The following is a 12,289-nucleotide window of genomic DNA, read 5'->3' on the forward strand; positions in this document are numbered from 1 at the left end:
AGTGACGAGGGGGATACAAGTAACACACACATGTTACCAAATCAATGACAGAGACGAGGGGGCTACATGTAACACACACATGTTAGTAAATAAATGACAGTGACGAGGGGGATACAAGCAACACACACGTGTTAGTAAATCCTTCCCATTGTTATTGCGATGTAAAAATATATTGACACAAATGTCGGTAAATTGAACTGCAAGTAATGACTAAACCATATGGCGTGTAAAGGAGGATTTAACAAGAGAGTAACACACTGTAGGCGATTTATACTATTATACATTATCCCCATAGCAATCATCTTATGTAACGGTAACCACGTCAAGTACGGTGTCAATGTATTACTTACCTGTCACAAAGTAATTCTGTAAATGGACTATTAATTGCTGGTATTTCACGGATCCCTTCCTATCCAGTGACGAGGGGGATACAAGTAGCACACACGTGTTAGTAAGTCAATGACAGTGACGAGGGGGATATAAGTAACACACACGTGTTAGTAAAACAATGACAGTGACGAGGGGGATATAAGTAACACACACGTGTTAGTAAAACAATGACAGTGACGAGGGGGATATAAGTAACACACACGTGTTAGTAAGTCAATGACAGTGACGAGGGGGATACAAGAAACACACACATGTTAGTAAATCAAGGACAGTGACGAGGGGGATACAAGAAACACACACATGTTAGTAAATCAATGACAATGACGAGGGGGATACAAGTAACACGTGCAGGGTAGTAAATCAATGACAGTGACGTGGGGGATACAAGTAACACACACGTGTTAGTAAGTCAATGACAGTGACGAGGGGGATATAAGTAACACACACGTGTTAGTAAAACAATGACAGTGACGAGGGGGATATAAGTAACACACACGTGTTAGTAAAACAATGACAGTGACGAGGGGGATACAAGGAACACACACGTGTTAGTAAATCAGTGACAGTGACGAGGGGGATACAAGAAACACACACATGTTAGTAAATCAAGGACAGTGACGAGGGGGATACAAGAAACACACACATGTTAGTAAATCAAGGACAGTGACGAGGGGGATACAAGGAACACACACGTGTTAGTAAATCAGTGACAGTGACGAGGGGGATACAATTAACACACACATGTTAGTAAATCCTTCCCATTGTTATTGCGATGTAAAAATATATTGACACAAATGTCGGTAAATTGAACTGTAAGTAATGACTAAACCATAAGGCGTGTAAAGGAGAATTTAACAAGAGAGACACACACTGTAGGCGATTTATACTATTATACATTATCCCCATAGCAATCATCTTATGTAACGGTAACCACGTCAAGTACGGTGTCAATGTATTACTTACCTGTCACAAAGTAATTCTGTAAATGGACTATTAATTGCTGGTATTTCACGGATCCCTTCCTATCCAGTGACGAGGGGGATACAAGTAATACACACATGTTAGTAAATCAATGACAATGACGAGGGGGATACAAGTAACACACACAAGTTAGTAAATCAATGACAGTGACGCGGGGGATACAAGTAACACACACGTGTTAGTAAGTCAATGACAGTGACGAGGGGGATACAAGGAACACACACGTGTTAGTAAATCAATGAAAGTGACGAGGGGGATACAAGTAACACATACATGTTAGTAAATCAGTGACAGTGACGAGGGGGATACAATTAACACACACATGTTAGTAAATCCTTCCCATTGTTATTGCGATGTAAAAATATATTGACACAAATGTCGGTAAATTGAACTGTAAGTAATGACTAAACCATATGGCGTGTAAAGGAGAATTTAACAAGAGAGTAACACACTGTAGGCGATTTATACTATTACACATTATCCCCATAGCAATCCTCTTATGTAACGGTAACCACGTCAAGTACTGTGTCAATGTATTACTTAACTGTCACAAAGTAAGTCTGTAAATGGACTATTAATTGCTGGTATTTCACGGATTCCTTCCTATCAAATTTGTATGCATGTAGCATCCAAAATTCACCGAATCGTGAAGGCTGGGCAGTTATGACCATTCGAAAGTTTGCAAAGATTTTAATGGCACCGCAACCAACACTAATGCAATTATTCCGTTTTACAGTAGATGGCGAAGAAGATAAATAAATAAATAAAAAAAACATTTCACATAATTGTTTTTTTGCGAAATTGCCACTTTAAGAAACATATTTAGGTCTAACGTAGAACAGCATGTACATATTTACACATAGCAGATGGCATCACTTGACAATTTACCTATTGATATTTTATTGCCGTATACTCACAAGTGTCTTTTTTCTGGTGTAACATCATATTAACTTCTGCTTTCTATTTTACAAAATAACAACTTGTAATGCATCGTGTTTCAGATTACCAACTTCTCCTCTCTGGTGTTAGAGAACATCAACTAAGAAAGTATACTGTTAAACAATAAAGACTTCGAATGTCTAGTTTTAAAGAATACAAACTTCGAGCGTCTAGTGTTAAAGAATACAAACTTCGAACTTCTAGTGTTAAAGAATACAAACTTCGAATGTCTTATGTTAAAGAATACAAACTTCGAATCTCTAGTGTTATAGAATACAAACTTCGAATGTCTATTGTTACACATTACCAACATGTGTAGTGTATAGACGATATCTTACAGGTATAGAGAGGATCTCACATGAGTTTCCATTTGATATGAGAATTATGAAACGACTTGTGAGTTTCATAAATCTCATATCAAATGATATTATTACTGATGTAATTCGGTTACTATTGATAAAGTAGGAATTAAAAAAAATGTTTAAAATTAATGGGTTTTTTTTACGTCATTCGTATTTTAAACATTTTTTTTTAATTCCTACTATATCAATAGTAACCGAATTACATCAGTAATAATATCATTCCACACAAAGCGATGAGACATTGTTCCTAAATACGTACATACTTTGACAGTAGTAACAACTCATTTTATCATTTAATTTATCAATTTAAGTTTAACTTTGCAAAAGTACATGTTTATTATTAGTTATCACAGTGAAACAATGTTTTAAAACAACGACCTTAAAATGACCTCGCCAGACTGGCAGACAGCCGCGTCATAGCGCGCGCAAGATCAACATCTAGGTCACACATATTTCTCAGCTGGACTAGTCACTGTCGCTGTCTGAAACGATTCTTCTTCGTTTAATTGGTTTTGGATTGCCGAAGTGTCCTCTTTTGGAACCATATTGATGTGGAAGTGGCCTCCATACACATTATCACTAAACATTGTGTGAAGTCCTCCGATAATTTTCAGTAATGAAGCCATGTTCGTGGCTGTATTTTTGCCCGGTGTTGTTACACGTCAACTGATTCTGTTGACATTGTGTTGGGACGAGAGCTATGGTTCCTGAAGGGACGGATAATATCCGCGAAACGTTCTTGTGCTGATCAGAGTTAATGTGACTGCAATTATTTACAGATTGAATATTTCTATGACCAGTTATTTGCATATTTTGGGGGCTTGAACATTATTTTCCTTCAATTTCTGCACGAGATGTTTCTTTGCACTGTGGTAAGAAAAACGTTTGTTTTTTGTAAGCCCTGCTGCTTCAGTCATCTTCTTCAGTAAAGAGATAAGTTTATTAACACCGATAGGCTGAGATTTTAACCACTGATCGTTAGGCTTCAAGCTTGTCTGTTTTGTGTGTATGGTGATGTAAAAAGGGTCAATGTCGTTGATTTATGCTGTTGGTCGTTTTGCTGCATACAACTTGTAAACACGTACTGGGCAACGTTCCGGCATGTCGATATTGGACCACTTTTTCGGATTTACTTGTCTTACATTTCGAGAATTTTCACCTTGTCTGGTTTTAGTTTGTCTTTCCTGGAACTCTAGATATTCCTGACCCCGTGAATCTTTATGTAATGACACATCCCCCAGCACATGGACCGATGCTCGCCTGACCTTCGCCTGACCCCCGCCTGACCCGCCTGACCCCCTCAATCCAAATTGCACTATGTTGTAAACCCAAAAGGCTTTTATCATGCTGTCAGGGGTTTGCTACCAAGTTGATTTTATTCCCAGAGATTCATTAATTCATCGTCAATTATGGCTTCTGATTTAGTTTCTAAACTCCTCTTTCCTTTGCGTTCTAACTCTTTTTGTTTTGCATGTAGGACATCACGAACTTTACTACAATTGTGACTATTTGCCAGTGAATGACCAGTCAAAGCTACAGAGAAATCCACGCTTATAAGGAATTTGAAGAGTAGGGGAGACAACTCTTCTGGTACAATGTCCTGAATTTGTCGGGTTTCATCACATGTTTCTAGGAACGTAGTCAGCAGTTTCAAGTCATAAAACGTTCTGGAAAGTGTGTTTTTGTTAGTTTGTTTGTCCACAAATGTATTAACATCCGACTGTTTCGTCTACTTCTGTTTGGTGTTCACAGTAACATTATGCCTAGTTGGCTCTTCAGATACCAGTTTAAGACGGTTTCCTGGCAGATCACTCTCAAAATTTAACAAGTACATGTACGACTTTCACGAGCTCACTGTTGTCTATACTGACCAGATCATTGACTGAGAAAGTAGCCATATTCTTTTACAACGACTCGTAGTGAAAAAAGTAGTTCTGTTTACAGACTACGTCACGCGTATAAACATACACGAAATGTGAATAGACTGACCAATCAAAACCCTCCAAGGTGTTATTACACGTAAGTTCATAACACAACGTATGTAATGGGTGTTATTACACTCATACCAGGGTGGTCATGTGTTTATTACATTTCTTTTACAAACACCTGATCCGGAATGCGAAGCGACACATCAAGTTGAAAATACTTTATCTGGATCCTTTAACCATTAGCATATCTAGACAGCCCTACGCGATAGATATGGTCCTCTCAGCAAATATTTTAATAAAATGTAAAAACTCATACTTGCATTCCAAATAATAACTTTATTAATAAAGTATGTATTTTAGCTCATATTTTTGGTAAAGTATGCCAAATAACTATCGTAATGTAATTATTTAATAAAAGTTTCATCATATCAACTCAGATCTCTTTGCGCTGTTGATAAGCTCCAAATCTCAAATGGTGGGGAGTGGAAAAATGCAGAGTTATGACACCATTTATCTTGATAATCAAATATCAACACCACCTTCTTTGTAAGTTATAGTCAAACACTGTGAGAGATGACTATGGTTCCCCATGTCAGTCACTTAGACTAATTTGGTACTTTTGGACCCTGGCACCGTGTTTCATTTGACATACGATTCCTCCGATCAAACAGTCAGAATCACTGACCTTCATAGTCTGCTGGCTTCCTTAAAATGAAAGGTACTATGGAATTACACGGTGGGATCCCAAGAGAATAGTTCCCCTATGATAGGTAACATATCTGATTATTCTTGACAGTAGAAAAAGCGGATGTCTTAGACGGATTTTCTGGAGGCCTCTGCGTATCGTTAAGCTAACAATGCTTTTATAAATAGCCTACTTGTTATTTTTCTCATAGTAGTTTGTAATCAGTGTTTTAATCGGTCAAATCAGCAAAAGTGATATTTTTCACTAGTAAAAAATAACTTTTGCTGATTTGACCAATATGTCACGGTCCATATGTCAAAGCCTGGGTAGCTTACCGATATGCTACGATATTCTTTTATAGACTGAATAATTTTCAATATTTCACAGGTAAAAACATAATCAGAGTGAAACATCAACTTCTACTGTCTTTTTTCACCCCATTCTAACTTTTACTCTCTATTCTTACCGACTGCTACTGTCTAGAAATACGGAATAAAGAATACCAACCTCTACGGTCTAGTATAAACAGACAAAAGAATACCAACCTCTACTGTCAAGTTAAACAGAATGAATGAATACGAACATCTATTGTCTAGTATAACAGAATAAAGAATACCATCCTCTTCTGTCTAGTATAACAGAATAAAGAATACCAACCTTTACTGTCTAGTACAACAGAATAAACAATACCAATCTCTTCTGCCTAGTTTTACAGAACAAAAATTCCAACCTCTTCTGCCTAGTATTACAAAACAAAGAATACCAACCTCTACTGTCTTGTTTATCATAATAAAGAATACGAACATCTACTGTCTAGTTAACAAGAATAACAAATTCTACAGTCTACAATAGGATTCAATACAATAGGATAAAAATGGAAAGAGGCAGATACTCTGCCTCTATATCCATATCTTAACATATTTGTAGCGTATTTAGAAAATATTAATCATTAATTGTCATTTCATGAGATTTCGTTATGGCCGGCCAAATGATTGTATTTCGGTTTAAGATTTTTCCAACGAGTATCAAGATTAATTTCAAAATCCTTAATCGTTGGCGATGAAATAACATATTCGGAGAGACTGTTCAAGATTTCAACAACCTTAAAGCTAAATGAATATTTCCGAATATCATGCTGCAATGCTATTTTCTGATATTCTGTGCATGTCCTCTTGTCTAGTGTTATAAAATACCAACATCTACTGTCATGTACTACAGAATACAATCTTTTACTGTTAGTGTTATAAAATACCAACATCTACTGTCTAGTATTACAAAATACAAATCTTTACTTTTAAAAACTACGGAAACCCAACATCTACTGTCTTGTATTACAGAATACAATCTTCAACTGTTTAGTGTTATACAAAACCAACATTTACTGTCATGTATTACAGAATACAATCTTCTACTGTTTAGTATTATGAAAAAACCCATCTACTGTCTAGTATTACAGAATACAATCTTCAAATGTTTAGTGTTATTAAATACCAACCTCTACTGTTTCGTATTACAGAATACGAATATTTACTTTTAAATACTACAGAATACCAACATCCACTGTCTAGTATTACAGAATACAATCATCTTCTGTTAAGTATTATAAAATACCAACATCTACTGTCATGTATTACAAAACGCGAATATTTACTTTTAAATACTACAGAATACCAACTTAAACAGTCGAGTGTAAGAAAACACGAATGTCCACTGTCGATTGTTACAAAATATGAACATCTGCTGTCTAATAATATAAAACATCAACGTCACGGTCTTGTGGTATAAAACACCAACTTCTGCCGTGAAGTGTTACAAAGTACAAACGTCTGTCGTCTAGTTTTACAGAATACTAACTTCCACACACCATCTTCTACAGTCTAGCGTTAAATAATGCGACCTTCTACTGCCTGGTGTTACCGAATACCATCTATACTGTCTTGCGTCACCAAAGACAATACCAAATTGTACAGTCAAGCATTACAAAACACCAACGTATCACATCTCTTTCTCCGGAAGATCACCGACCCGAAACTACATCCACTGGGCCTCCAGATAATGTATGTTTATCCACATAATGTAAAATAACCAACCTCGTACCACATCCACTGTGTCCTCCGGTTTGTCAATGTTTATTTACATATTATAAAATCATCAATCCCGTACCACATCCACTGTTTCCTCAAGATTGTCAATGTTTATTTACATATCATAAAATCCTCAACCCCGTACAACATCCGTTGGGTCCTCCGTATTATCAATGTTTATCCATATATTTTAAAATCATCAACCCCGTTCTACATCCACTGTTTCCCCACGATTGTCAATGTTTATTTACATATTATAAAATCACCAACCCCGTACCACATCCACTGGGTCCTCCGGATTGTCAATGTTTATTTACATATTATAAAATCATCAACCCCGTACCACATCCACTGTTTCCTCCAGATTATCTCTGTTTATCCATATATTTTAAAATCATCAACCCCGTTTTACATCCACTGTTTCCTCAAGATTGTCAATGTTTATTTACATATTATAAAATCATCAACCCTGTACCACATCCACTGTTTCCTCCGGATTGTCAATGTTTATTTACATATTATAAAATCATCAACCCCGTACCCCATCCACTGTTTCCTCCGGTTTGTCAATGTTTATTTACATATTATAAAATGATCAACCCCGTTCTACATCCACTGTTTCCTCCGGATTGTCAATGTTTATCCATATATTTTAAAATCATCAATCCCGTACCACATCCACTGTTTCCTCAAGATTGTCAATGTTTATTTCCATATTATAAACTCATCAGCCACGTACCACATCCTCTGTGTCCTCCGGTTTGTCAATGTTTATTTACTTATCATAAAATCCTCAACCCCGTACCACATCCACTGGGTCCTCCGGATTGTCAATGTTTATTTACATATTATAAAATCATCAACCCCGTACCACATCCACTGTTTCCTCCGGTTTGTCAATGTTTATTTACATATCATAAAATCCTCAACCCCGTACCACATCCACTGGGTCCTCCGGATTGTCAATGTTTATTTACATATTATAAAATCATCAATCCCGTACCACATCCACTGTTTCCTCAAGATTGTCAATGTTTATTTACATATTATAAAATCATCAATCCCGTTCTACATCCACTGTTTCCCAAAGATTGTCAATGTTTATTTACATATTATAAAATCATCAACCCCGTACCACATCCACTGTTTCCTTCCAGATTGTCACTGTTTATCCACATATTATAACATCATCAACCCTGTACCACATCCTCTGTTTCCTTCCAGATTGTCACTGTTTATCCACATATTATAAAATCATCAACCCTGAACTACATCCACTGGGTCCTCCGCATTGTCACTGTTTATCCACATATTATAAAATCATCAACCCTGAACTACATCCACTGGGTCCTCCGCATTGTCACTGTTTATCCACATATTATAAAATCATCAACCCTGTACTACATCCACTGGGTCCTCCGCATTGTCACTGTTTATCCACATATTATAAAATCATCAACCCTGAACTACATCCACTGGGTCCTCCGCATTGTCACTGTTTATCCACATATTATAAAATCATCAACCCTGTACTACATCCACTGGGTCCTCCGCATTGTCACTGTTTATCCACATATTATAAAATCATCAACCCTGAACTACATCCACTGGGTCCTCCGCATTGTCACTGTTTATCCACATATTATAAAATCATCAACCCCGTACCACATCCACTGGGTCCTCCGGATTGTCAATGTTTATTTACATATTATAAAATCATCAACCCCGTACCACATCCACTGTTTCCTTCCAGATTGTCACTGTTTATCCACATATTATAACATCATCAACCCTGTACCACATCCTCTGTTTCCTTCCAGATTGTCACTGTTTATCCACATATTATAAAATCATCAACCCCGTACCACATCCACTGTTTCCTCCGGATTGTCACTGTTTATCCACATATCATAAAATCCTCAACCCCGTACGAAATCCGCTGGGTCCTCCGTATTATCAATGTTTATCCATATATTTTAAAATCATCAACCCCGTTCTACATCCACTGTTTCCCCAAGATTGTCAATGTTTATTTACATATTATAAACTCATCAACCCCGTACCACATCCACTGGGTCCTCCGGAGTGTCAATGTTTATTTACATATTATAAAATCATCAACCCCGTACCACATCCACTGTTTCCTCCAGATTATCTCTGTTTATCCATATATTTTAAAATCATCAACCACGTTTTACATCCACTGTTTCCTCATGATTGTCAATGTTTAATTACATATTATAAAATCATAAACCCTGTACCACATCCACTGGGTCCTCCGGATTGTCAATGTGTATTTACATATTATAAAATCATCAACCCCGTTCTACATCCACTGTTTCCTCCGGATTGTCAATGTTTATTTACATGTTATAAACTCATCAGCCACGTACCACATCCACTGGGTCCACCTGATTGTCAATGTTTATCCACAGATTATAAAATCATCCACCCGTACCATACTGACTTTTACCTAAGAATTTTCACTCTTAACTTTTATACCATCATCAAGTCGATGCACTATCCCTGTTACTTCCAGTTTGCCGCTGTGTATCCATTGATCCACGGTCCATTGGAATGTTTCTTCGCTAAACTTGTCCGTGATGACAATCTGATATAGAAATGTTCAACATTAAGATGTGAATAAATATTGAATATATGATAACGCAAACACGCATCAGGCATATATTGTTTGTAATTTTCACTAAAAGATATGTTTGAGAAACCCAACATAGGTGCCAACTTGTTTCTTCCCATTGTCGTAAAATAGATAGTGTTAGCTTATCTGCTACTAATTGAAAACTGTATTGAAATCACCAAATGAAAGACAAAATATATACAAAATGATTTCAAGAAGGTAGTTGGTAAATGTTCCATAGTCCTTTACACAATACGGCAATGTGTTGTATCCTCGAGCAAGATACTTTACTCCGCTTGTTCAAGTCTACTCAGCTGTAAATGAGTACGTGGTTGGTCAGTGCTAGAATTATTGAAAGTAGCTGTTAGCGCTGAAATGGCAGCTCCGGCTGTATGCTCCCCAGGGAGTTGAGAAATGTACTGGCAAGTAGCAAAGGCCCTATAACCACGGATAATAATTTGTGAACCGCTTTGAGACGACCTACGAACTAGGTTGTGATAAAGCGGTATATAAGAACCTCCAATTTCTTTTTTTATTATATATACTGCCTGGTCAGTTACATGTAAAGTACTATTTATGTTCAAATAAGTGCAAAACTGAGCAAGTTAAGAGAAGTGAAAAGGTATCAGCCAAACGATATAGACCATGCAGTTGTGAAGGAGTTTTATTTTCGGTCGTGTTATCAGGTGATTTCTTGGGATGAACATGTATAAATTGAATTATCGGCAAAGCCATCTATGATACATTTACACGTGTACTATCAGTGTAGAAGATAGTTTTTATATAATATCATATTAATACAATTGTAAGGCAATAATATAAAACAGGAATATAATTCCCGAACAGGAATGTAACATCAAAACAGAAAAAAATATATACAAAGGTATCACCCTAAAATAAGATAGTAAAAATACATTACAAGGGTGATTATGCAGAATGTATCACTAAAATAAAATGATACAACAAGTATGTATCACACAACTATGTAATACAATAGTATCATTTAATTTAATTTTCAATACTTGTAATAGAGAGTACAAACAAAAAAGAGTATTGCGCTAATATTTATTAGGTAATGCGTGCACAACCCTTCTAAGACGTTGGCTTTATACTCCTATTGATGTAATAAGTCCAGTATAGCGTAAGCATTAACAAAAAGGTAGAACATAAGGTCTGTATCTCTAAATACATCATTCAAAGATTAGAAATAAGGTCTTAATTACAACAAAAATTATTACAAAGATACTGTAAGAAAGATGAACTTTCTCAACAAAACAATGTCAAACAAGTAAAGAATAAGGTATGCAACGAAATAATTAAATTACACTACAATGACATTACCCAGGTGAGAAGTAAAAATGAACTATATCATATAACGATACTTTTACACAGGTAAGAAATAAGATCTATATAACCACCACGGTACTATAACACAGGTAAAAAATAAGGTCTGTATCAACCCCACGGTACTATTACACAGGTAAGAAATACGTTCTGTATCACCACCACCACGGTACTATTAAACAGGTAAGAAATAAGGTCTGTATCACCACCACCACAGTGCTATTACACAGGTAAGAAATAAGGCATGTATTACCACCACGGTACTATTACTGTATCACTACCACAGTACTATAACACAGGTAAAAAATAAGGTCTGTATAACCACCACGGTATTAATACATAGGTAAGAAATAAGGTCTGTATCACCACCACGATACTATTACACAGGTAAGAAATAAGGTCTTTATCACCACCACGGTGTTATTACACAGGTAAGAAATAAGGTCTTTATCACCACCACGGTATTATTACACAGGTAAGAAATAAGGTCTTTATCACCACCACGGTATTATTACACAGGTAAGAAATAAGGTCTTTATCAACACCACGGTACTATTACACAGGTAAGAAATGAGGTCTGTATCACCACCACCACGATACTATTACACAGGTAAGAAATAAGGTCTGAATCACCACCACGGTACTATTACACAGGTAGGAAATAAGGCCTGTATCACCACAACGGTATTATTACAAAGGTAAGAAATAAGGTCTGTATCACCACCACGATACTATTACACAGGTAAGAAATAAGGTCTGTACCACCACCACCACGGTACTATTACACACGTAAGAAATAAGGTCTGTATCCCCACCACCACGGTACTATTACACAGGTAAGCAATAAAGCATGTATTACCACCACGGTACTATTACACAGGTAAGAAATGAGGTCTGTATCACCACCACCACGATACTATTACACAGGTAAGAAATAA

This window comes from Mizuhopecten yessoensis, unplaced genomic scaffold, assembly GCF_002113885.1.
Source record: "Mizuhopecten yessoensis strain PY_sf001 unplaced genomic scaffold, ASM211388v2 scaffold716141, whole genome shotgun sequence".
NCBI classification, from domain to species: domain Eukaryota; kingdom Metazoa; phylum Mollusca; class Bivalvia; order Pectinida; family Pectinidae; genus Mizuhopecten; species Mizuhopecten yessoensis.